General features: G+C 49.2%; 1 long non-coding RNA gene across 1 annotated transcript in view; it reads right to left on the bottom strand.

Annotated features, from left to right (window-relative positions):
* The window catches only part of LOC109295600, a 176,143-nt gene extending 152,164 nt beyond the window's left edge, over window positions 1–23,979 (bottom strand). The window contains exon 1 of the long non-coding RNA XR_002096780.1: window positions 23,878–23,979. This is a non-coding gene — a long non-coding RNA (uncharacterized LOC109295600). The remainder of the gene's footprint in view (window positions 1–23,877) is intronic.
* Window positions 23,980–24,800: the final 821 nt, after the last annotated feature.

The following is a 24,800-nucleotide window of genomic DNA, read 5'->3' as shown; positions in this document are numbered from 1 at the left end:
GTGGGATAAAGTTTGTCTTGCATTTGAAAGCTTGTCTTTCTGTATCAGGTCTCTGATCACAGGAAGCCAGGCCCAGCATAGTAGAAATTGTCTCTGTGTAGTCGGTGCCTTCTTTTTTCTTTAGGTTGTGGATTTTCCATTGTAAGCAGTGGATTTTAATAGTATGCTCATGATACATATTATTAACACATCATCCATACTCATTGGAACAGCTCAGTGAGGGACCAGCTGGGCTCTCCATTGCTCAGCCTTTAACAGAGAGAGGATTGCTGCTGTTGCTGCTGTTACAAAGATATTTTTCATACGACCGCAGGTTGCTGGATGCCATGCAACAAGCGCCGAGTGAGATTCCCTGGCCTGCGTCATGCAGGAGGTCAGACTAGATGAACGCAACTCTGCTTTCTGGCCTGGGGGGGGTGGAAAAAAAAATCTATGAACAAAACCTTTAAAAACCATCCCAGAAATTGCATCTGACAGATCCCCTGGCAAAGTTCATGTGGCTAGAAGGTTAGTTCGGGCAACCCAGGCAAATAGCATTCAACATAAATACCTCCTGCACCATCTAAAATAGATGTAGTGACAAAATACATTAGCAAAGTATTGCTATGATCTCCTCAGCAACTGCTGCATCTCACCCCAGAAGTGGCTGCATTTCAGGGAATGCCTAATGTTACCAGGTGAGTGACTCCGGGATCCCCTTTCTGCTTCGGTCTCAGTCAACCCCTACAGGGGACAAAGCTCAAGCAGTCACTTCTCTCTATGTGGGAACACTCAATTCTCTCCCCTCCTTTGCTAACTTCTTAGTTATGCAGAGTCCTTTTGGCCTTCGGCTTTCATCTCTGAGCAAAACAGACCTTGGGGGATGCACTTTCCTGAACTAGCTTCCAACTAGTCGAGCGGCGCTCCGGCTGGACAGTATAGCCGCGGTCGTGTGGAATGTGGAACAGGCTGCAAAACCTGTCCGAGTATTTACCCAGTTTTTCGGATGGATTTGGCAGCCCATGTGTTACTGTGGCTACCCTGCCAGCAATACCTGAGCTACAGAGCTTAAAGCTATCTCCGGCCTGTGTCCACATAAGCTGCAGACGTTCCCATGATGCCTTTCCAACAGGTATCATTTGCTCCAAGCACGTAAAAACCCTGCCCAGTATCAGATAATAAGGATTTTAAAACAATCCATATGCAGGCCTCTCTACCCAGAGCTTTTCATCTGTGCCATCTCCCCACCTCCGCCCCCCATAGCTAGGTAGACCCACCCAACTTCTTCATACTCTCTTCCCCAAGCTTCCCATTGTTTTGGCTTGTTCCACTGATGACAGCTTTCCCTTCTCTGGGGCTTCTTAGTGATTTAGTGTCCTTTGGACCTTAGGAGGAAGTGGGAGGCTTCATACCAGCTATGAACTGCCTGCCCAGAGGAGTTTTCCATCGATTGACTCTTCTGTGAAATCCTATGAAATATGAACTTTCATTTCTACCCACGAGAACTTCTAGAGTCTTTTCTCCAATGCCCGATGAAGGGTGTTTGGGCCCGAAAGCTTGCAATTAAAGCATTTTTTTTTGCAAAAAGCTTGTTGGTCTAATAAAAGAGATCATCTGTACTACGAGTCCTGATTGCCTTTGGACCTTAGGCTTTTGTCTCTGAGCAGATAATTGCTGTAACCTAGCTGGAAGCCAACATCAATGGGTTTTTCTCAATACGTCCTGCAGTCATTGTCTCCTTAACAGCTCTGAAGATTTTACCTGGATGTGCCCCATCTCTAGTCCTGCTTGTTTTTCCTACCAGCTTTTTTGCAACCATTCCATGTAGTCAGGCAATCATATGGCGAATGCCATATTCATCAAAAGACAACGTTCGTTGGGTAAACGTGGTATCTTTTATTAGACCAGCTAAATAGTTGGAAAAATTCTTCTTTGCAAGCTTTTGGGGGCAAACCCCCTTCTTCAGACAGAGGGAGAGTTCGTTCATTCATTCATTCATAAAAAGAAAGAGCACTTCCAATATCCTTCACCATGTTCGCTGAGTCTGCAAAGCTCTCTTACAAGGAAAGTTGCTCCATGGGTAAAAGAAAGCAGTGGCACAGTCTATTCAGCACGAGGCAAAGAGGAAATTTCAGGAGGAAGAAAAAGGCAGGGAGATAGCTCTTAATTGCAGATGGATAGATCCAGGAAAATCTCTTATAGACTCCAGCAGTGTTTACACAGCTAGTCCTCTGGCTCAGCCTCATGCTGGTACTTAAGTCGGATCTCTCAGCAACTTCTTGGTGGTGTTTGCTGTTCAGGCTAAGAATCACCAATCCAGCTGTCCCTCCCCTCCCCTGCCCCAGTGTCTCTCATTTCACCTTAGCAATTCCCTCTGTCCTTCCTTCACATTGGAGTCATGGCAGCAGAGATGGCAACAAAACCAGTAGATCAGATTTCAGACTTCCCTTGTACTGATAATAAATAAAGCACGTAGAGAGGGGGGGGAGGGTGCAGGTAAGTCAGACCTGAGGTAGCATAAGCCCAGGTTTCCGGGCTCTATTTGGAAAATCTTCATTTGTGGATTCAATCCAGCAGGTCACAAGCCAGTTTTAAAAACAAGCAACAAAAGAATTGTTAAGTAGATCAGACAGAGGAAGCCTGCAAGAGAGTTAGTGGGTCTACTGGGCACAGGCGAAATGAAGGAAAACAGAAACATAACACAGTAGCTAAAGAATTTGTCTCCATCTGCACTTCAGAGGATTGTGGGTGATATAATGATAGACGTTACAATTTAGAGACGTTTCCTTACTTAGAAGACTACAGAAGCTGGGAATTGGGAGATGGTCCCTCAGTTAGGCTAGTCATTTAAAGAGACATAAGTTATGCAGAGGTTGCCTACTGCTCCACAAATAAGGCCATTATTTTGTTCTCATTCACATATGCCTGTGTTTATTGACTGCAGTGATCACAACAGGGGAGACCCACCCTTGACTCACTGTTTTGTGGGGAAGTTAGATGCTGGTCAGAAGATCTATAGCAAACCTGGGCTTCAGTGAAGTCCCACGGTGGAATTTATGTGGGTCCTAGGTCTGGCAGTGACCCAGGGAGCAATTCACCTTTGCAGAGGACAGAGATTCAGCTATCAAAAACATAGATGCTGAAAGGAAGCAAAGTGAAGGGGCTAAACTGCCAACAGAATAATGCTGTCTTGTTAAAACTGGCTCCTAAACAAGAAGATTGAAAGCTCAGCCTTAAACCCAGCCACCCATCAGATTAGCATGCTTAAAACACGACAGCTCCTATAGCCTGTGGCACACAAAGCTGTGATGTGGCCAGCATCATGTCTGGCTGCTTCTGACTCCCCAGCCTATATGACCAGGTGCCCATTCACAAGTGGATCGCATGCCAGCAACCACCCTCACTACAAGTTTGGGAAGCTGGGCATAAATTCCTGTCTTGAAAGCTGCAACAAGATCCTTTCCTTCCCCACTCTGCAATGAGGTCCCGCTTCTAGGAATCCAGAGGGTAGCAAAGGATGCACCCAGCAGATCAGCAGGATGATCCATCTCAGAATTATACATCAAAGTCAGGGAAATTGCTTAAAACAATCACTGAAAAATATGTAGCTGATGGAATGGAATATCTAGGGCAGAAACAAACCAGCACGGCTTTTTCAAAGGAAAGCTGCATCCCTACTACAATTATTTCAGCAGAGTAACAAAATAGTGGCACGACAAGCTCATGGTCCTGGGCTCTGCCACACCTGAGCCTACTCACATGCCATAACTTGTTGCTTATGGTACCTCTGGAGGTGGTGCTCTGTGATTCCTTTACAGGTTCAGGAATACCTGCCTTGGCACGTCTTTTGTGGGGCTCCTCCTCCCTTGTATCCCACCCAGGTGTTACAGTGGATCCAGGCAGTGCCTCCATGTAGTTGTGGGTTTCATCCTTCATGTGGCAGCTTGACAAGGAAAGGAGCCATAGCCATCTTGCCACAGTGCTGTCGCTCTCAGAAAGCTGCAACACAAGAAGAACTTAACCTAAAGGAGCTCAGTCTGAGCAGTGGGCAGGGTGATGTTGTCCCTGTGCCAAGCTGCTCAATCCTGAGCACAGGAGATCAAGAGCCCACCATGCCCTTCATTCACCTTCCAGGCCAGCCAGCCTCTTGCTGAGGGCCCTTCCCATTCACCCACTAAGCCAGCTTTGCCTAGTTGGGGCCTAATGCCATGTCTATTCACCTTTGGCACATTTGGCAGGAGTGCACAGGGTCCATGGGCCATCTTTCCAGGACTCACCCTTACCCGGTACCCACAAAGCCCACTGTGCTGCACTCTCCCATCCCCACCTGACCTGTGGATTCCCAGACAGTCCTTCAGCCTTTGGCTGTGGTGGTGAGCGAGCTCACTGGTGTGCTGAGATGTCTGTTGGTGGGGTCAAGTGGCTTGGCACTGGCCCTGGTCTTCAGTTCTGCATGGGCTGATGGACCCTTCTGGCTCCATCTGGGCTTTCTGGTCCTGGGACATGTAAGGCTCCCAGCTGGCTGTAGAGGGGTGCACTCAGGTTTTCTTGATTGCCTTTTCCTTAATTGCCTTTTAACTGAGGCATACGCATTGCACTCCCCTGGACCCACCGGCCATCAGGGGAAGTGACAGGCTTCTTCCAGGGGCAAAGAGTGCATCCAGCTCCATTTCCAGTTCCCACGTTCCTCTTGGCCTCTGGCCACACTTTAAACACGCGGTCTCCATCCCCTGTGCCAATTAAAAGCGGTCCCTCCAGCTCCTTAGTGCCTGCCGCTTCACTCAGGGCCCAGCCACCTGGGCTGTAGTGCCCAGGTAAGCCAGACAGGCGGCTGTCACGAGTGGGAAAGGAAGAAGTGCTTCTGTGCTTGAAGCCCCCCAGTTGGCCATTCAGCTCTGAAAGCTGATTTGTATTTATAAGGCCATAAGGGTCTCCTAAAGGAAAAGCTATTCTGTAGAACGGGACAGTCTCCACAGCGATGATTGTGGATACCAGCATGAAAGATTTAGGAAAAGAAAAGGGAGATGTCAAGAAATATACTGGGGACGAAAGAGAAGAGTCAGAAGGACACAAGGGCTAAAAAGAATGAGCCAGAGAAATGGCAATGATAAATGAGGCAGAGTTTGAATGACAGGTGGACTCCCAAGGGGAGATGCAGCTAGGTGCTAATGATTATGGGCTAGCCCTGACATGGAGGATCAGAGCAGTCAAGCCAATTTAAGACTCTCTATTTAAAGACTCCCAAGCAGCCTAAGATTAGAAACTTGCAGGATTTCCTCACATCCAGACATCAGCCCTTGGCGCTGGACAGGGGATGGTTTGTTATCTTCCCAGACTAAACAAGACCAAAGCTAAGATTGGCTGTATTCTGTGGTTTGATGGCAGCAGATTTATAGTCTAGAGAGTGAAGCTGTTTTGAGACTCCCACCTTTGTGTATCTGAAGCACTCTGGCATTTCCCAGGGGACGTACATTTTTTTCCTGGAGGTGCTATCAAGACAGACATTGCATTTGGAAACTAATAAAGCAGCTGCATTTACTATAGAGTGCAAAGAATGAGTAGGTGGAAGTGCACAAAAGGAAACTGAAAACAGCCAGTCCTCCTGCCCCCGGTAATTACAGTGATTTATTTGTAGGTGTAAGCCTAGTGCCAAACAGGCAGGTTGAACTTCAAAGAACTTCAGGAAGAACTTCAAAGAGACATAGCTTCTCACTATGAAGAGTAAAGAAGGGTGGCTTTGTGAAGGTGGGGAGATCTGGGTCCAGTGCCCTGCCACAGATGCCTTATGTGACCTTGGGGAAGCTGTTGGGCCTCCATGGTTATAGTCTGGAAAATGGAGATAGGACCTACTATCAGAACCAAAGGGGCAAAGGGATGATTTTTCCATGCTGCAAACCCTTGGGATTTCAGCACTTCTCCTATTCTGAATCAGGACAAAACCAACCCACCCCCTTTTTTATGCAAATTTCTTTCTTTTTGTGGGATCCCCCAGGGCAGCCAATAGCTCAGTGACTGGGGAACATACCCAAATTCAAGTCCCTGCAGTACTACATTTCCCCAGCTGAGTGTCCTGATACCAGGCTATTATAGCTATTCTGAAGTCTTTTTTTCTCCATGATTCTCATCAAATGCTCCATCCTGGACCAGAAATGCCCTTTCCCGATGAATGCTTTGTCAAAACTGCTATATTCCCACTAAAAAAAAAAAAAAAATCTTTTCTAACATATTAACATTGTCTGATGAAAAAAAAAATCAATGCATTCCTGACTAGCTTAACGCCTTTTGCCCACTGCAATGCTAAATGCTTTTGGGGAGGAAATGCCTCTTACTTAGTGCATGTACAGCACCTACCACAACTTACCTCATTTTGGGCACATCTACAGCAGATGTTTACTGTGCAGTAGACTAATTAGGTGCGCAGTAAACGTTGCACATCTACATGTGTGCCCCTATTAGGATGAAGTAGATTAATTAACTCTTCAGCAGGATAGTACTTGTAAATATAAGTATTATCCTGCTGCAGAGTTATTTGCTGTACAGCAATGCATGTGTAGATGCTGACCCGGGAGTAAATTGTGCCCAGTCACCCAGCCAGCAGGGGACCACACTCCTGCCCGCTGTCTAGCCACATGGCTCAGCAGCTGCAAAAGCCTTGTGCCCCAGCCTACTTTTCAGCTGCCAGATGCAGCCGGGACCTCAGCCCCTACAACCCCTTCCCCCCAGCCCCTGGGCCACACTGCTGCCACCAACCAGAGTCCAGGGCTGACCCCTGTCCCCCTGGCACTCAGGCAGCTGCAGCTAGAGCCTGGAGCTCCCCTGGCTGCTGCAGGAGGACAAAGCAAGGCAGGAGCAGTTCTGACATACACTGCTCCTCCCCAGCAAAATTTGCTCCTGACCGCGCCACACGTATAGACGCTGCACCTGGGAGTAGTTTACTGCAGAGCAATTTGCTCCTCAGTTTATTCATGCACATTCATTGCATGTGTAGATGTGTCCCTTGCAGTCTCCAAAAAGCCTTCTGTTCTCCTGCACCATGGAGGGATGACAGCTTGAGTACCTGGGACGCCTCAGGCCTGTCGACACAGAATTGGACCATCCTAGGGAGCACAGCTGGGGAAAAAAAATCCCACCCACTCGCTTCTGTATCATAGTTGCCAAAAGCCTGAAAGATGTCATACGGCCAATTGGCGGTGCATCTTGGGAGTGCTTATTAGAGCAGCTATATTGGGTTTTTTCAGTGTTCAGTGTACACAGAGCAGAACCAATTCAGCAGGGAGTTTTTTCACGGTAGGGCTCCTCAGTGTGGTCTCATGCAGTGTTGACATGCCTTTAAAACTAGACTCAGCATCGCAGGAGTGTTTGTGTTATAAGGAGCAGTGGGCCGGACGAGCAAACATTTTCCATCTAATTCCTATAATTCTTCAGCTATGGCACCACCCAACAATTGACTCCTGACTGAAACAGAAGAGAGAGGACGGGGAGGCACTTTCACGGCTGGGTGAAGAAAACCTGAGCGGAGCCTGTCGGCTTCTGCCGGATGATCCAGTGCATCGTGAGCAAATCCAGAAAATACCCGAACACAAGCTCTCCCCCTGCCACCACAGTGGGCTGGGAAGTAGCGAGGACTGAATGTTTTTCCAACCCTACTCAAGCTGCATGTGGAGCATGATTCACCGGCAACAGGAGTTTCCATTTCACTCTGGACTCTGCTTCCATGGGAGCTCTCTGCAGAGGGGGCCTTGCACCCGTCCTCTGCACTAGCAAGAACAACAAGGAGGAGCTTGCAGAACAAGGCTGTCGAGTTCATGGTTATGAATCCCTCCCCCCCGCCTATTATGTACAGCTGCTGACAGCTGGAGCAGAGGTCTGACTCCACAGGGCCACGAGTTACTGCAGTGCTTGCTCTGAGCTGCCTTCAGCAGATTTCAAATGAGGAGGAAGCGGAGAATAAAAATAAGGAAGGCTCTTGCCCTAGAAGGGGTGGGGGTGAAGAGGCAGAAGACTGAACGTCTGAACCAAGGACACTGTGCTGATTCTGCTTCAGATTTGCTGGGGCACCTCAACCGACAAGCTCACCTGCTCTGTGCTTCTGGAAACTGAGTGAGATGCCAGATGGGGAGCCCCTTCACACCCTGCCAAACTGGGAGCATGCCAGCCAGTACCAGGAGCTAGGTGGGGTAGCTGCATTAGGGTGGTATTCGGGGACAGGACTAAGGGACAAGGTGTTTGAGGGAAACGACGCCTTGCAGACAGGTGCACAGGAGCGCCATGCCATGGGTGCATATATTGTAACAGGTGCGCAGGTTCCTATGGCGGGTTAAGGAGGCAATAATCAGTGACTAGAAGGTGTATGTATATATATCTAGGTCTATATATCTAGATCTATGTATCTCTCTCTCTATCTATGTATATATATAGAGAGAGAGAGAGAGCTATAGATACCTAGATCTATATATCTCTCTATCTAGATATATATATAGAGAGAGAGAGATAAACTTTATATATGTGTGTGTGTGTGTGTGTGTGTGTATGTATATATATATGTGTATATATGTGTATATATATATATATGTGACTCTTTTTTTTTAAGCTACCATAGGGTGGTACAAGTCAGCACCATGCAGCAGACCTTGAGCTCGCCCTGTGTGCACCAAGCTCATTAGCCTGCCCACAGCTAAGGCAGCACCCTGTTCGAGAGGCAACAAAGAAAGCGGCACAACATTTCCAAACATCACTGCCAGGCACCATAGGAACACAGGAAAGTCAGCTGGCCCTTCTTCGGCCTCTCTTGTGGAGGTGCCGGGAGGACCCATCCCACTGGTTCAGTCACTGGTCCCACGGATATGGCTCGTGGGTTTTGTTCCCAGCTCTGCCCTGACCCACATAACTTTGGATGAGTCACTTCCATTCTCTGAACCTCCATTTCTCCTCCTAACCTCTGTCAGGCTGGCCTGTTTAGACAGCAAATCCATCATGTGTCTTATGATACCTATACGACGCACTGAATATAATGGCATCCTGCCTCAGTTCTCATACGACATGTCTATAATGAGTCAGGACTGGGTGTTATGAAAGACAGGGTGGACCACAGCCCAGCCACGCCTATCTACTGACTCACTACTGAACCAGAAGTTCACCTGAGAGGCCAGTCCAGACTCATTTGCAGCCACTTGCAGACTGGCCACAAACTGAGGGCTCGAGAGCAGCCGCTGGGGACAAGTCTGAATTAACTTCTCACTGGAGCCCAGTAGACTTCGGAGAGCAGACATGGATGGGGTGTCCTCACCCTGCGTTCCTTACATTTCGGTATCACCCAACGCAGCACAAGATCTAAAATTCAGCTACTGAAAACATACCGTACCCTAGCAATACATCCCTTCCTGTTTGATTTAGAGCGCTCACATAGGTCTCAAATAATGTGGGTGCTATTTCTGATTGCTCAAAAGGAGTATGGCTATTTACACACACGCGCAGACACATGCGCTCACACACGCTCATATAACTGCGGAAAGCTACAGCAGTTCTCTCGCACCGCCTACACCTCCAGCTAGGGGTCCAGGGATCAGTATCTCTCGCCTTTCAAGGTCACCTCTCTAAAAAGACTATTTATCCCGAGTGACTTGCGGTTCTGCCTGTCCAGAAGCGGAGGAGGAGGTGAGGAACTCGGAGGTATCCGATGCTGTGGAGCATGTCCATGCATGCATTCTTTGCCTCCCATTCATCTCTGCAATGTATGGGGGATCGGGATGGATCACACTACCTAGTGACCTTTCAGAGCCAGCCGGTCTTCATACTGACTGGGCCAGCGTCCTGTGCAGCTGGAGCCAGGGATGTGAGATGGCATGTCTTACAGCTAGCTATTGCAGGGACCTGGAAGACTAAGAAAGTTTAAGCAGGGAACACAGGTAAGAGAGAGAAATCCAGCTCTGCACTAGGTCCACAACCTGATGTCAGAGGTTCTTCATTCAATGCACTTATGAGTCATCCCCATCCAGAAGGCGCAGAACCCAGGCTGAGTTAGCTAAGGTGTTTGCATCAAACTTCAAAGCACCTGGAAGCCAGGGCCCAGTTGAGCGTAGCTGTATTGCCAGCTCAAGCCACCATTCAGCCTTCCCCATCAGCCTACCCCCAGCTTTAGGAAACCTAGATTGATTTATGGCTTTACGTTGCCGTTCCAGGCTTTCACCAGGCCCACAGATGAGAAAACTGAAGTTTGGGCTGAGTTTAACTTAGGGTCACAGTCTCAGAAGCACGGTGCTGGATCACAGACCCCAGAACCCAGCCAGATCAGAAAATCCTGTTAATAAACTGATCGCACCCTTCTTAAACCCAGCCAGGTTTCTTGCCCTCACTCGACTTCTACTAGAGCGCTCTTCCAGACTTCAATCCTCTGTCTGAAACTTCATTTCCAGCCCATGTTTATTCATGGCCAACTTATAGCCATTTGATTTTATGCCAACGCTGTTCACTAGTTTAAATAACCCTTCCCCTTCCTGTTGTTTACCTCTGGTATCTTGATAGCAATCATTTCTCCTCTTAACCGTCATTTTGCTACGCTACGCGCATGGTCGCCGTCCCTACGACAGGTTCTCCATTCCCTTGAGCATCCTAATTGCCCTTCCTGGACCGGCTTCAGTGGAAGTTCATCTTCCCTGAATGTGAGCAGAAGTGTACGCACTATCCCAGATGAGGCTTCACCCAGGCATTCTGCAATGGCATTAATATTTCCCTAGCTTAACTGGAAATGCCTTCAAGTTAGGGTTTCATTTATTTGAAGTCGAGCACCAGAACATGCTTCTCAAAAATAGATCAAAACCAAACAAAACAGCCACACACAAACCCCAGTGACCCGCAGCCAACATGAACTGAAACTATGGGGGAAATGGGCTTATTCATGCATGGTTTTTGTAAACTAAACGGCAGTAGAGTCAAAAGCTTGTATTTGGTGAGAGTTAATCTCAGATATAGATGCACTGCCCAATTTGAACCCTTGGCTCATAAATCAGAGAGTCATAGAGAAGTCGGGCTGGAAGTGTCCTCCAGAGGTCATCTAGTCCAACCTGCTTCCTGGGGCAGGATCATCCCTATCCAAATCATCCTATGCAAGGAACGGGACTGCTCAGATCTGGTGTTTATTTGGCCCATGGCTGAGATGAGAAGTTTAGGACTCGATCTGGAATTAGGTCCAAGATCTGGGCTCCTGTTCATCTCAGTGTCAGAAGTACCTGCAGCTGAGCGGACATGCCAATCGGAGACACAGCTGGAAGGCAGGCAGTGGGGGCTTGACCCTAGAGGATCAAGAGCAGACAAGGCCAGGGAAGCGGGAATCCCAATTAAAGTCAGAAATGAACACGAAACTAAGATCGAGTCATCAGCCCAAGGCTAGCCAGAGCAACCTCTGTCCTTTTGAATAGCCTCCTAGGCAGTGAAGGGGCCGCTGCTAACAAGCAGGTAGCCCCACGCATGCCGCCAACTGGGGACAGCTGGCAGCAGTTGGGCCACTGGCAGCCAAGCCCACTCTGGCAAGCAGGGCTAGCTAGGAACAAATTAAGTCTGCCTGCTGCCCCCGCTCCTGGCAACACCCAAGAGATCGCAAGAGACAACCCAATTCAGAGTCAGGCTGTCTTGTACTGTTGCACGGCCAATGCAACTGCAACGATAGAAGTGCTGCTGCAGAATGGTATCGGGCAGCCAAACCTTCTCCGAGCTGGATTAGACATCGCAATAGCAGAAACCCAGGCACTACGTCTATACTAGCACTGCTACCACTGCTGCTAGCACCGGTGAAGCCACTCCGGTGGGAAATGTCCACAGAATCCACTCCGGGGATTTCCAATACCAGAATGGCAGTCAGGGTACCTGGGCCTGTGGTTAAGGAGAAAGCTTACAGAGCTTTCCACCATGGGCTCTCATGACCCAAATCCACCACACCTGGATTGTGCATATGCACATACACTTATAATATGGTTGACGGGTGATTTAAGTGACCAGGTCAGCATTAGGAAGCTAAGCGCTGAGTTGCTCAAGAAGAGTCCCCCAGGAGCAGGTCCAAAGGCTGACTTTTCTAGGCCAAATTAATACCAGAGGCAATGACTGATTCAAGTTTAGCTGCACCAGGGATGAATCTGGTGCCACATGCAGAGGTTGTTGCTTCAAACAGATTTTTTAAAGGCAGACGTTGCTCCTGAAGGGAGAGTCCCTGGTGGTGGCAGCCCAGGACCAGAGATCAGGAGGGTCTGTGTAGGCCACTAGGAAAACCTGGGTCTTAGTGCTGCTCTGTCAGACCCCCCGTGTGAGCATGAGCAAACTACTTGGGCTCAGCTCCTGCAAAGGTCTTTAGGAGCACTGGGAGCTGGGCACCTTAATACCTTTGAGGAGCCAGGACTTAATGCAATGGATGTAGCGACACACTTCACAGGAACACTGTGGGGCAAACACTTTCAGGTTGTGAGGAGCCTGACTACTACAGCAATGAAGGGCAAATAACTTCCTCAGTTCCTTGAGGATTTGGCATGCACGAAGACGTTGGAGAGTTGCTTCCTGGTGGCACCCCCCACTGTGGTACTGTACTGTGTCCTTTGAACCTCCTCTCCGAAGATGAGCTCTTTATTGCTACGATCATCCTTGGAGCCCTTCTCTTCACCTGCTCCACTTGAATTAATCCTTTTTGCACATGGGAGACCAAAAGTGCACAACTGTGCAAAGCCTCACCAGTGCCTCGCACAAATGCCACCAATACGTCCCCATCTCTGCAAACACCTCTATGCAGGTTTTTCACAACCGCACTATGTTACCAGCTCACAGCCATCCGGTGACTCTCGTACACCCAGATCCTTCTCTTCCTGAGTCATTTCTGACCGACGAGCTCCTGTTTAAGCAGATATTCTCGTTCTTGCTCCCGGTGTGCATGGCCTGGCACTCTGTATTCTTGACTGCTACCCAATTGTTATTGCTTCAGTCCTCAAGGTCAACCTGTTCTTCCCGTATGACATCTTGATTCCCCAGTGTATTCTTAATGCCTCCCAGCTGTGTGTCACCCACGTAGTCTAGCAGCACAGGCCTACGCTGTGTGTCAAGGTGATCAAGGACAACACTAAACAAATTTGATCCCAAGATGGGTCCTTAAGGAACCCCAGTATACCTGGCCACAAGCCTCAAATTCCCTTTTTGTACTTTCTGCCCTTCTTAAGACAAGTTACACATTTTAAATGCACTATTTCGGCCATAGGCAGACACAGTTCTTTGGGGAAACGCAATGTCTTTGATTAGACCCACTAAATAGTCGGCAAAATTGTTCTTTGCAAGCTTTCAGGTACAAACACCCTTCTTCAGGCACAGGGAGAGTCATTTATTTAGGTCGTTGCATTTTGCAGACCTGAGATCTGTTTATAGCTCTCCTACGATCAAGAAAGTCTCCATTTCCCAACCCAGACTTTCATGCAGTGTTGCTAGCTACTGGATTCCACCCTAGAAGTGGCTGCATTTCAGCATGCATGAAGCAGCCCATGCTTACAACAGTATATGACAAGTGTCCTTTGGGGCCAAAACATTTCAAACTGTAAGATACCTTCCTGGTGGCAGCATTATGACAACACCTCCCTCCACTTACTATTCCTCTGGGCTGCTTGATTTATAGGGCTTTCATTTTGTGCCTGCTGAAGAAACTCATAACAGACACAAAGGGAGCTTTTTGAGATGACTGCCTCTCTGACCTCCCCCTCCCCCCCCCGCTTCAGGTAAACCACATTCCCTTGCAGAGACAACGTCCCTTGTCTGCAGAAAACCTGGCCGGAGTGGTTTTCATTCACCAAATATGGAAAGCAAGCCATTTCTCTCTGTCTCTCTTCCCCCTTCCCCTGTGTAGACATGGATTGATTGTCAGCGGAAAAATAATTCCTTTAATGACTGTGCAGAGATACATCAGCTGACTGTGTTTGCTTCAGTAAATCTCATGGTCACACAGGTCTAAATCTGCAGCAGCGACAGCATAAGCCTTTCCTTTTATAGGACGCAGAGACAGTGGCGGGGATGAGGTGGGGGTGGCAGGCAGAGAAAATACATTTCTGCATCCAAGTGAGGACCCCTGTGCTTAAAGCTGGGGCGATGCCATACAAAGAAATGAAGCGTGCTGTGTGCATTGCTACTTGCTCACTGTCGGAAGAGCATGCAGGAGCACGAAATTGTTCATTTATAATGGGTGTATAATTACAGTCTTGTGTGGCACAGGTCTCGTTAGAAAGCTACCTTGGCTTGTCGCAGGTAGATCGACAATGCTAACCCCTTTACAAGGTCAGGCTCCCAGAGTACTTGCATAACAGTTTAGTAAAAGAAGCTACAAGGGCTGAACACAATATCGACCACCTCCTGCAGTAGACCCCCCGCATCCCCCCCAAAATGATGCCTCCAAGGATGAGACACCATATATCTTATTGCTGCAGGAGGCTGGAAACCTAAATGAGTGGCAGGGGAGGGGGAAGGGATAGAAACATCCAAGGAAGACCTTGCTTCTCTACTCCACCCCTGCACAGCCCAGGCAGCCGGTGAAAACTCAGACTCCCTGGCTGAAGGGGCCAGGGTTGGGCAGAGCAGTGCTGTGACTCTGAGGCTTTCTTAATAGCTGCCAAATTAATTTGTTGTGAGCCCCCTTTGTCCCCATCTGTGACATCAGCAAATAAGTGACATTAATTAATGCATCTGTCACTCAAAACCATTCCATAGACATAAAATTCCTGCTTCTCTTCTCCTGGCCAGTTGGTCACACATGACACGGAGCAGATCCTGCGTCTCCTTTGCATTCCCCTCTGCGTCAGAGGTCAAACCGCAGAGGTGGCTCTCCCCATGAAACAAGCAGAACCTGGGAGAGATGCTCCTCCGAGATGTTCAAAATTGCATCAGGCATGACACGCGGTTGGCTCTTGGTACTGGGATTTGCATGCACCCATGGCTTTTGCTGGGCTTCTCAGGCTTGCCACCCCCATCCTGTAAGAGCTGGATTCATAGGTTGTCAGGGGCTGGAAGGGACCTCGCTAGATCATCAGGTCCAGCCCCCCTGCACTAGGAAGGAAAAGACAACTGGGGTCAAGTGACCCCAGCAAAGTGACTGTCCGGTCCCCTTTTGACAACTTCCAGGGTAGGCGATTGCACCACCTCTGGAGGGAGCTTATTTCACAGTCTGGGCACCCTGACTGTGACATTTTTCCTAGAGTTGTACCTGAAACGGTCTTCCAAGAGTTTGTGGCCATTACTCCTGGCTTTCTCCAAGGGCGCCCTAGTGAGCAGTTGTTCACCGAGCTCTTGATGTATTCCCCTGATGTAGCTGTAAGCTGCTACCAAGTCCCCTCTCAGCCTTCTCTTTTTCAGACCGAAGAGGCCCAAATCCCCCAGCCTCTCCTCACATGGTCTGCCTTGCAAGTCTCTGATCATACAGGTGGCTCGTCTCTGGACTCTCTCAAGCTTTTCCATGTCCTTGTTGAAGTGCAGAGCCCAGAACTGGGCTGTGGTCTCACCAATGCCGAGTAAAGTGGAAGAATCACTTCCTTGGTTGTACATGAGATGCGTCGATTGATGCATGCCAGAGTACTGTCTGCCCTACCAGCTACAGCATCGCACTGATGGCTCATGTTCATACTCCGGTCTATTATGACCAGTGGTGCTGGTCAAACTGGTGCCGCCGAACCTATAAGTGTGTTGGGGATTGCTTGTTCCTAGATGGAGCACTTCATACTTCTCCGTGTTGAACTTCATCTGGTTTTGACCCGCCCAACTCTCCAGCCTGTCCAGGTCCACTGGTATCGGCAGCCTATCTTCAAGCATGACCACGCTCCCCCATAGATAGATGTCATCCACAAACTTGGCCAATGAGCTCTTCACCCCTCCAAATCATTGATAAAGATGTTGAAAAGCACTGGACCCCTGAGGGACACCACTGGCCACTTCTCGCCAGGACAACACAGGTCCATTCATTAGGACTCTCTGGGGTCCTACCTTGCAGCCAGCTTCCTACTCACCTAACCGTCAAGCAGTTAAGCCCACGATCCCCTAATTTTTTCATGAGAACATCGTGGGATACCAGATCAAAGGCTTTTTGGAAGTCTAGATATCTAATGTCAACCTTCTCTATCTTATCCGGGTGGCAAGTTACCTGCTCAGAGAAGAAGATGAGGTTGGTAAGACAAGACCTGCCTATGATGAAGCCATGCCTTCTGCGAGCATATCGCACATAGACTCCTTGATGAATTTTTCCAGCATTTTCCCTTGGATTGAAGTTAAGCTGATTGGCCTATAGTTGCCCAGGTCCTCCCTCCTCCCCTTCTTGAAGATGGGCACAACACTGGCCTTTTTCTGACTTCAGGGACCTCTCCGGAGCACCACAACTGTGGATGCTATGTTGGCATGACCACCTTGTTCTCACTGAGGCTCAGGTGCATTTCTGGGGTCCATCTTGAATGGAGAAATGAATGGGGGTGGGACAGATCCAGAGCTGGTGTGTAAGGATGCTAATGAATGCTGCTCTGTAATTTTTTTTTTGTGAATACTGTGCATTGCTTGATCAGCAAGGGGAAGTGGGTCTATCCTTGAGCAGGAAACATTTGCTCTATACCTACAGTCATCTGTGTGTGGAGGTAGGAATGGCTCCCAAGACAGGCATGCACTTGAGACATGACTGGGCAAGCTGCTGGCTGCTGTCTCTGGTCTCCGACAACTTGCAAGCCATGACTGTGAAGCAATCTGGTACAGAGTTAAAACCCATGGACATCACATGGAGGGAATCTAACCTTGTGTAGCTCTCCTGGCGGGTCACTCCAACACTTTCACAGCCTCCTTTTTTTGGCCCTAGACATTCAAGCAGGTACCAAGCACAGCTGCAGAGGGAGACAATCACACAATCCCCATAGATAAGTGAGATACCTTCTCAGTTTGGGTCAGTCTCTGCATCACCAAAGCATGAGCAAATTATACTTTAAAGCACTTCTGAGAGCCAAAAGGATGATCCCCAGGATCAAGGAAAATAAGACCTGGCAAAGAGGTGACTTGCCAAAGATCCTACACAAAAACCAGGTAAGGATCCCAGGTCTCCCTGTTCCCATCCCCGGCCTCAAATCATAAGCCACTTGATTCATGTTACATTAAACCAAAGCACTGAGGACTCAACTGAACCTAGTCTTTTGTTAAGTAAAAACTTTTAGGGACCAGAGACTGGGAAAGACTCCATCTGAGAAGCATAATATTTTAGTATCAAAACACGCTGGACCAGTTAATCTGGTACATCTCTATTTGAGTCTATGAAATGATTTGAGTGCAGCTCAGTGACAAAATCTGGCCCGTAGACTCATTATACTGTATATATAAAAAAAAATCACCAGATTGTTACGTCTAGTTAGCGTTTAGAAGCCTCCATTAATGCAACTCAGAGGTCTCTAGCTGTTACAGCTGAGGCGTGAAGATGGGTATCATTGATCCAGCTGTGTCTGAGTCTGCATACAGTATGAATCAATAGCTCTGAAAGGCCTGAACTGCCCCTTTTAGATGCCCAGCGACTATGTCGATATTGTTAACCATTTCACTGCTCAGCACAGTATGCATGAAAGGAGAGAAAGAAACCAAGCTGCAATAACAGCTTACATTGATGTCACCAGTAGTTTGGTCCGGGATGAGTCTGCCTTGCGAATCACTGTCCTGATGTCTCTTAAATGCTCCCTGAGCCAGCCAACGACAGGAGGATCTCCTTTTAAAAGTGGGAGTATGTGGAATTGTCTAATCCACCCCATCGGGGAGAGAAGTCTAAAAACCTAAAGACTCAAGCCCAAGCCAGAAAAGCAAAGACCCAATATTGGCTATTTTCTCAGTCCCGTGACCTGGGAGAGACGATTCACAGTTTCAGTTTGCTTGGGCATAGCCATCCTCATGATGGATTAAGGCAATGAGTTCCAAGTCAATCGCTAAAGTTAATGGTCTTTGTTTAAATACAGTAGCACGCAGCCCTGACAGATTTAAAGTCCTGAGCCCTGCTTATACGCCCAGGTTTAGCACAAACTCGAGGGGTCCTGTAGGCTCTGTAAGGTCTAGACCAGTCCCATAGGAACCGGCCTGAAGTGCATCTGGTTTGTGCTGCTTGTGTGCTGATAACTGGTTTGGCTATGAAAGGATGAAGGCGGGGTAGCTGTGTCCTACCTATCTCCTAGGTCTGGGACATAAACCGGTTCGGCCCAAATCAGTTAAGTGTGATTACTACATTCAACCAGGTTTATCTCAGCCATTTTCAAACTGGTTTGTGTGCACTGAACATTGGCTCTGTTACAAGTTTAAATGAGTTTCTGATCACTTAAACCAGTTTATGTGTAATGTCTGCCCCTAGCCCTAATGATTTTGTGCCTCTGCAGTGTCTCAATCGGCCTTCCCAGATAGGATCCTGGAGGCCGCATCACCATTCGGGCCCTAGTGCATAGCCATCTTCTCCTGTCTCCGTGTCTTATTAATTCCAGGCCTGGAATAAATCTTTGCTGTAAAGTGTAACGCTCAGCTTCCTTGGGAGCCATCAACTCCTGGCAAACCCTGCTGCTGATCCTTCCTAGAAAGAATTCCCCATCTGCTGAGATATTGCTCCTCAGGGACCCCGTGCTGGCTGGTAAATCATGCCAAGGCATTATAGATGGGCAAGGACTAGAGGCTTTAATTCTTCATTAATTTATTCCGGCTAGCTCGGAGCAGCTGTATGTCACTATCAGGGGAGTATGTACATGCACCCAGAGACTTGCCAGCTTACGCTGCTGATTTGCTGGGTCTCAGCAGACAGGCAGTACTAAATGCTTGAGAAACTCTGCACTGTGGCTCTTTACAGCCAGAAGTGTCCCACCAGGAGGCCAAGAAATTTCCCAAGTTTAAGGCCTGACCTTGCTCCCAGGGAAGTCAGAGTTTTGTACCGGATCCAATGGAAGCAGAATCAGTCACCCACTCCGTGCACACAGCTTGGACTCGCAGGACTGGGATTCTCCGCGTCACCGAGCCAACTGAAAACAGGTCTGACTATATGTAGAGGATGGATGTGGACCCCCAAGTGAACTCCCCAGCAGGTACATAGCATTTACCCTGAACCTGCTCTCCACCCCTTACCTAAGAGGGAGGACTGGAGCATGTCTGGAAAGCACTGCATTATAAGTGTAGTCCCTTTCCAGGGTCTCTCAAGGCAGCTCTAATTAAGACCAGTGGAGAGATGGGGCAGCTGCATAGTCCCAAAATACAGCAAGTAGGATGCTGACCTCAAACTTATCTGCCTCCATCCCTGCCCCATGCTCAGGAACAGAGTAACAGAGTCAGGCCCACAATTTCATCCACTGGGATGGGGGGTCTCTCCCCACTACCTCACCTCTGCTTATGCTAGTCAGATGAGTTGGCCAGACATGCCTGATCTCTTACTCTGCAGGGACCTCAGGGACCCCGTGGAGGACAGACTGAACCAAACCTTGCAGACCTTAATCCAGAGGTGGGCAAAATATGGCCCATGGGCCAGATTCAGCCCACCAAAGGATTTAATCTGTCCTGCAGCAAGTCACTTGGTCCTGCCCAGCCCAGGTGCAGGGGCAGCTTGGACCGTGGTGCATGGCGCTGGTCCTGCCACCCCCAAGCATGCAGCAAGATTGGGGTGGCATGGCAGCTGGACTTCCTTCCCAGGAGCCCCAGTGGCAGCAGCTCCCTCCCACCGCTCGGGCACCCCAGCCCATCTGCCCCATACTCACCACTGGGGGTGCAACCTGTGTGGGGAGGGTACGCTCAGGTGGGCAGATGGATGGGGCCAGGACAGGAGGGCAGGGCCAGGATCTTGGGGCAGTGACAGCACCATGATCCACTTCCCGCATGTCCCTGCGACGGGCGGCGGTTCTGCAGGCAGGGACGTGCAGGGAGTGGATCACAGCTCTGCCTTGGACCCTGGCCCTGGCCCCATGATCCCATGCGGGGAGCAGATTGTGGCTCTGCTCCCGGCCCCAGCCCCATGCTGTCACGGCCCCACAATCCCAGCCATGGCCCTGGCCCTGCCCACCCATCCTACTCCAGGATCCTGCTCCCTGTCCACCTGCAGCCCCATCCCAGCCGCCCAGCCCCGTGCAGAGCAGAGCCACTTGGGGAGTTTTAGTGAGCTATTGGGAGGAGGGGAGGCGGTGCAGACCTGGAAGGAGGCGGTGGGTGCTGACCCAGCCCGCGACAACTCACCCAAACTCCCTACGTGTCCCTCAGGCCCAAATAATTGCCCACCCCAGCTGCATCATTACAGAGGGAACATTTCTTATCCAAGTCATAGTCACCCAACCTAAGCCAGAGGGAATTGTTTCAGGATTTCAGGAACATCTGGGATGCTAGGAGCTCTCTGGTGCTGCCAGACGTCTATTCACTGGTTTTCATTCTTGTCAGGTTCCCAGAGCAGCTACAGAGTCCAGGAGACATCTAACTCACCAGAAATGTTGGTTTTAGTCCAAAGCAGACACCATCAAAACAAATCCCCCACAGGAGCTGTTTACTGAGCTATGCACTTTGGAGCAACACAGAAATCCTTCTCAAGGAAGCCTCTAGGTTGGAGATTTTGGCTCAGAGCAGCAGCTCGGAGCGTGACTGCAGCGAGCATCACGATGCTAGCTAGTATTGTGTGCAAGCCTACGTGTACCAAACCCAATGCCAGCCTGCACTGTCTGCTGCTCCAGTGGTGCCAAGGACCACTGTTAAACACCATGTAAACAGCATCTGGTGAGAAGCAGCTCAGCTATAGAAATAGTAATGGTCATAGTTGGCTTTTGGCCTTCCATTGCTAATCCCTTGCTAGGGCACAATGGGGAGATGGCTCACCCAGCTTCCAAAATGCCCTGCTGTAAAGCTGGGCAGCCAGGCAGGACTCGAAGCTCATTTCTCAGCACCGGCTCAACATCGACATCCATCCATGGGCAGGTGGGGCCTTAAATATGGAGGATCTTGTGGTTAAAGCACTGACTTGGATCTGGGAGGTCAGAAGCAGGCTTTGCTACAGACTCCTGCAACATTCGGCAAGTCACTCGGGCCAGCTGACATCTGCCTCCATGCCACATCTGGAAACACTGCTGAGCTGCTCATCCCACCCACCCCTTCCAGCTCAGCACATGCCTGGTTCCAAAACCGAGGGCAGCTTACGGGGGCTGCTGGCTGGTACCAAGATGCATGCCTGAGAGAGCCTGATGTGGCTCTTGGATGTGCACTCCTGGCTGCTCCAGGCCAGCTGCACTGCCTCGGCTCCAGGACCTGAACACAGCTGTGGGGCACATGCCTCAAGGAGGGTCAAAGGTACAGCACAGAGGCTGTAGAGACATGGCCTTTCCTCTGTCTGTAAAATGGGATATTCCTTTTCTCCCAACTTTGCCTTGGCGACTTAGATCTTAAGAGACAGTCCCTAGCTCCAAAAGTTTACCACGTCTTTCTATGGCCCACCACAGTGAAGACCCAGTCAAATGATCATGGCCTAGACCCCGTTCTGTTCAAAGTGCTGACAACCTAAAGGCAGGAACTGGTCAGTTGAGGCCTCCCCAGCCTCACCACAACGCCTTTCAAGCCCACTCAAGACATCATCTTTCCTGACCTGTAATGCCGTCCCTGGGCTCCCTTTGCTGCACCTATAGGCCTTCTGCTCCTCCTTAACTTCACCCTCCCCTTACTGGATTTTCTTCCATCATTCTCCAGCATCAATGCTCCATCTTTAAACTACTCCTGTATCACCTATGTGTCATCTCCACATGGCAGGGCGGCACTGAAGAGAGCACCAATGTGGCCTTGGGAAGAGAGGGACGTTGTCCTCCAAAGCATCCTTCAAGGCAGAACAGGGCACTATTTTTAAATCCCTGCTCAAGTCTCACATCTACCATCATGCCTATGGCTGGCTGCCAACTGATGAAGTACAGCGAGGTGGCTAGTAGGCGTTTTAAGTGAGGTGCAAAGCTCATTTTGGTAAACACTTGCTCTTATCACACTTTCCCTCCTCCCTCCCCTTTATTCCTTCCGACTGTTACACCTACGCATCGCATCTTGTCTTCGATGATGAGCTGTCCAGCACATGGGATTCAGTTGCCGCTCAGAGCTGCATGATGAACTGGGCGATTTAATGGGACTTTTTCATTCCTGAATGGCATGAAGGGAAAGAAGCAGAGGTCCTCCTTCTTTGCCTGCTTCTAGTGAGAAGCCATAAAGCTTTTGTGCTGCAGAGGCCATAAGATTGGCCCCACTGGAATAGACCCCTCCAGTCTGGTGCCCTGCCTCATGTTTGAGAGAAAGGCATGATTTCCCCTCCATGCTGCACCTATCTCCACAATCACAGGGATTTTCTGACCCAGCTGCTAGGTGAAGCAAGAATCCCTCCTTTTTGCCCCAACTCCTGCCAATGCATGTGCTGTGAGGCCCCAACAGGAGTTAACTTTGTCCATGAAGCCCCACTAAGCCCCTTGGCCAATGCACTTCTCTGGTTCATTCAGGCACAACAGGTAAAGATTAGCCTCCGAGCCCTTGGAGCACATGCAGAAGTACCAGCCTGACCCAGCAGCACTGAAAGGATAATCATGGCTGCATATGTTCACAGCAGATGGGCGCATTTACCCCTAGTCAGGAGTTCCCAAGCTGAGCACAGTTAGCAGCTTACCAGGAGCCAGCAGCTTGCAATGAGCTGGCAGGAGATGGATGTGGAGGGGAGTCCCGATGCCCAATTCCCCTCTGACCCACTCCATGAAACCCTGGTGACTCAGTACAGGGGCAACTTACACTCCCATTGAATGGACCCAACTTGGAGGCAGCCACGTTCTTGGATGGCACTAGGGACCTCCAGAGCTGCTCTATCAATCTTGGCAGCTCCAGACACAGAGCCACGTGCTACAGCTAGGGCTGTAACAGATGCCTATCCACTGTGGTTTAGACATGGGGTGGCGGGGGAGAAAAGGCATGACACACACACCAACCAGTGGTTACCTGTGGCACAAGGCAATCAAGAATCAGACCCCAATATGGTCCAGGTAATTCCCTCCATCTATATTCAAGCCAAGCTCTCTTCCCTTTGCCCACTTCCTTTCAAGGAGGCCCCTAAACTTACCCTTTGCCCTCTAAGAGAGCGGTAAGCATGCACAGCCACAGCAACACTGTGCAAGCATCAAGCTATGGTCAGGTCCTAGCCTCCCAACCCCTTTTACTTTGCTTTCCATCCCCATTCTGACATCTGGGAGTCGAACTCCCTAGTTAATGTTTTCATAGATCTGCTGCTCTCACAGCTGTACATGGCATGAAGATGCCACTTGAGCTCAAATCCCCATCATTACCCTTGTGGTGTCGCTACCTTCCACACATTGGAAGGGTCGGCAAAAGCTGCAGATGCCTTATGCCTTTGATGCTGTACCTTCTTGACGTCTCCATAGGGGAGTACAGTGCTGCCTATGTAGGAGACTTGGTCTGTCCTTGATGTTTTGGCTGATGTTTGATGTGCGGGTTTCAAGGAGGTTTCTTTGGGTGTCACTGATTTGGAGCCCTGCCTGGCCTGTTATTTTACAAGACTGTTCAAATATATTTGCAGCTTTTCAAGAGTGCAAAGCCCCAGCCTGAATCAGCTCAGTCTCCCCCGCTTCAGCTTTATCTTTGTAGGAATATAGGACCGCAACAGAGAGGTGGTGGGATCTCCATCCTTGGAGGTTTGGAAAACCCGGCTAGACAAAGCTTTGGTTGGGATGATCTAGTTGGAGATGGTCCTGTTTGGAGCAGGGGGTTGGACTAGATGTGACCTCCTGAGGTCCCTTCCACCCCTCATTTTCTTCCACCAGCAAGTTCACTGTGTCGCTCATCTCCCCAGAGAACATCTGTCCAAACTTCCTTGGACACTTTCTTTAAGAAAGCAGACAAGAGTCCAGAAAAAACTGCAGCCAGAACTCCTGAGAAGATTCCAGCCAAGAGCCCTTCAAAAAGTCCAGCAAAGTCACCTCAAAGATGTCCTTCCAAATCTATATGATTGCTATTTACAATATAAATACAGCTATATTACTCATCTATAACCGATTGAGTACAAAATTTGGGGTTATTTTTGGTGAAAATAGGGTATTGGTCCTTGGTTTAGAAACCAATCCCCCATTTATAACATTGTTTCCTATGGGAAAATCAGTTCCAAATTACAACGTTTCGACTTAAGATGTGTTTGTCAGGAACCAGTTGTGCTGTATGTCCAAGGGCTGCCTGTACTCAAAACACCAAAAGCTGCTTCCAGGTAGTTGTGGCTGAGTGATTAAGGTGATGGATTAGTAATTCATGGGGTCTATGGGAAGCATGATTTAGGAGGAAAGTCTGAAAGAGCTATGGTTATTTAACCTGGAGAAGCGATGAGTGATTTGATACGTCTTCAAATACCTGAAGGGAGATTATAGAGGAGGAGGAGATGGGCTTTTCTCTATGACTGCAGGGGACACGACTAGAAACAATGGCCTCAAGCTGCAGTGGAGGAAATTTAGGCTGGAAATTAGGAGAAACCTGCTGACTCTGAGGGTCGCCAAACATTAGAATAGGCTGCCTAGAGAAGCTGTGGAGTCTCCATCCTTGGAAAATGTTCAAGAGCAGGTTAGACAAGACACTTGACTGAGATGGCTTGGTCAAGGATCATCCTGTCTTAAGCAGGGGGTGGACTAGACGTTGCAAGGCCCTTCCAGGTCTACTTTCCTATGATTCTATGAACAGTCTACAGCATTCAGTGGATCAAAGCATGGGAGACAAGGGCACTGCCACTGCGTGATATGTGCTCAGGGCATCCTAGGAAAAGGAGCAGGCTCCACATTGCTGTTGGAAAGCGAAAA

The sequence above is a fragment of the Gavialis gangeticus genome, unplaced genomic scaffold (genome assembly GCF_001723915.1).
Source record: "Gavialis gangeticus isolate Ggan-Ray unplaced genomic scaffold, GavGan_comp1, whole genome shotgun sequence".
Classification (NCBI taxonomy): domain Eukaryota; kingdom Metazoa; phylum Chordata; order Crocodylia; family Gavialidae; genus Gavialis; species Gavialis gangeticus.
This window is presented reverse-complemented; position numbering and strand designations above follow the sequence as displayed.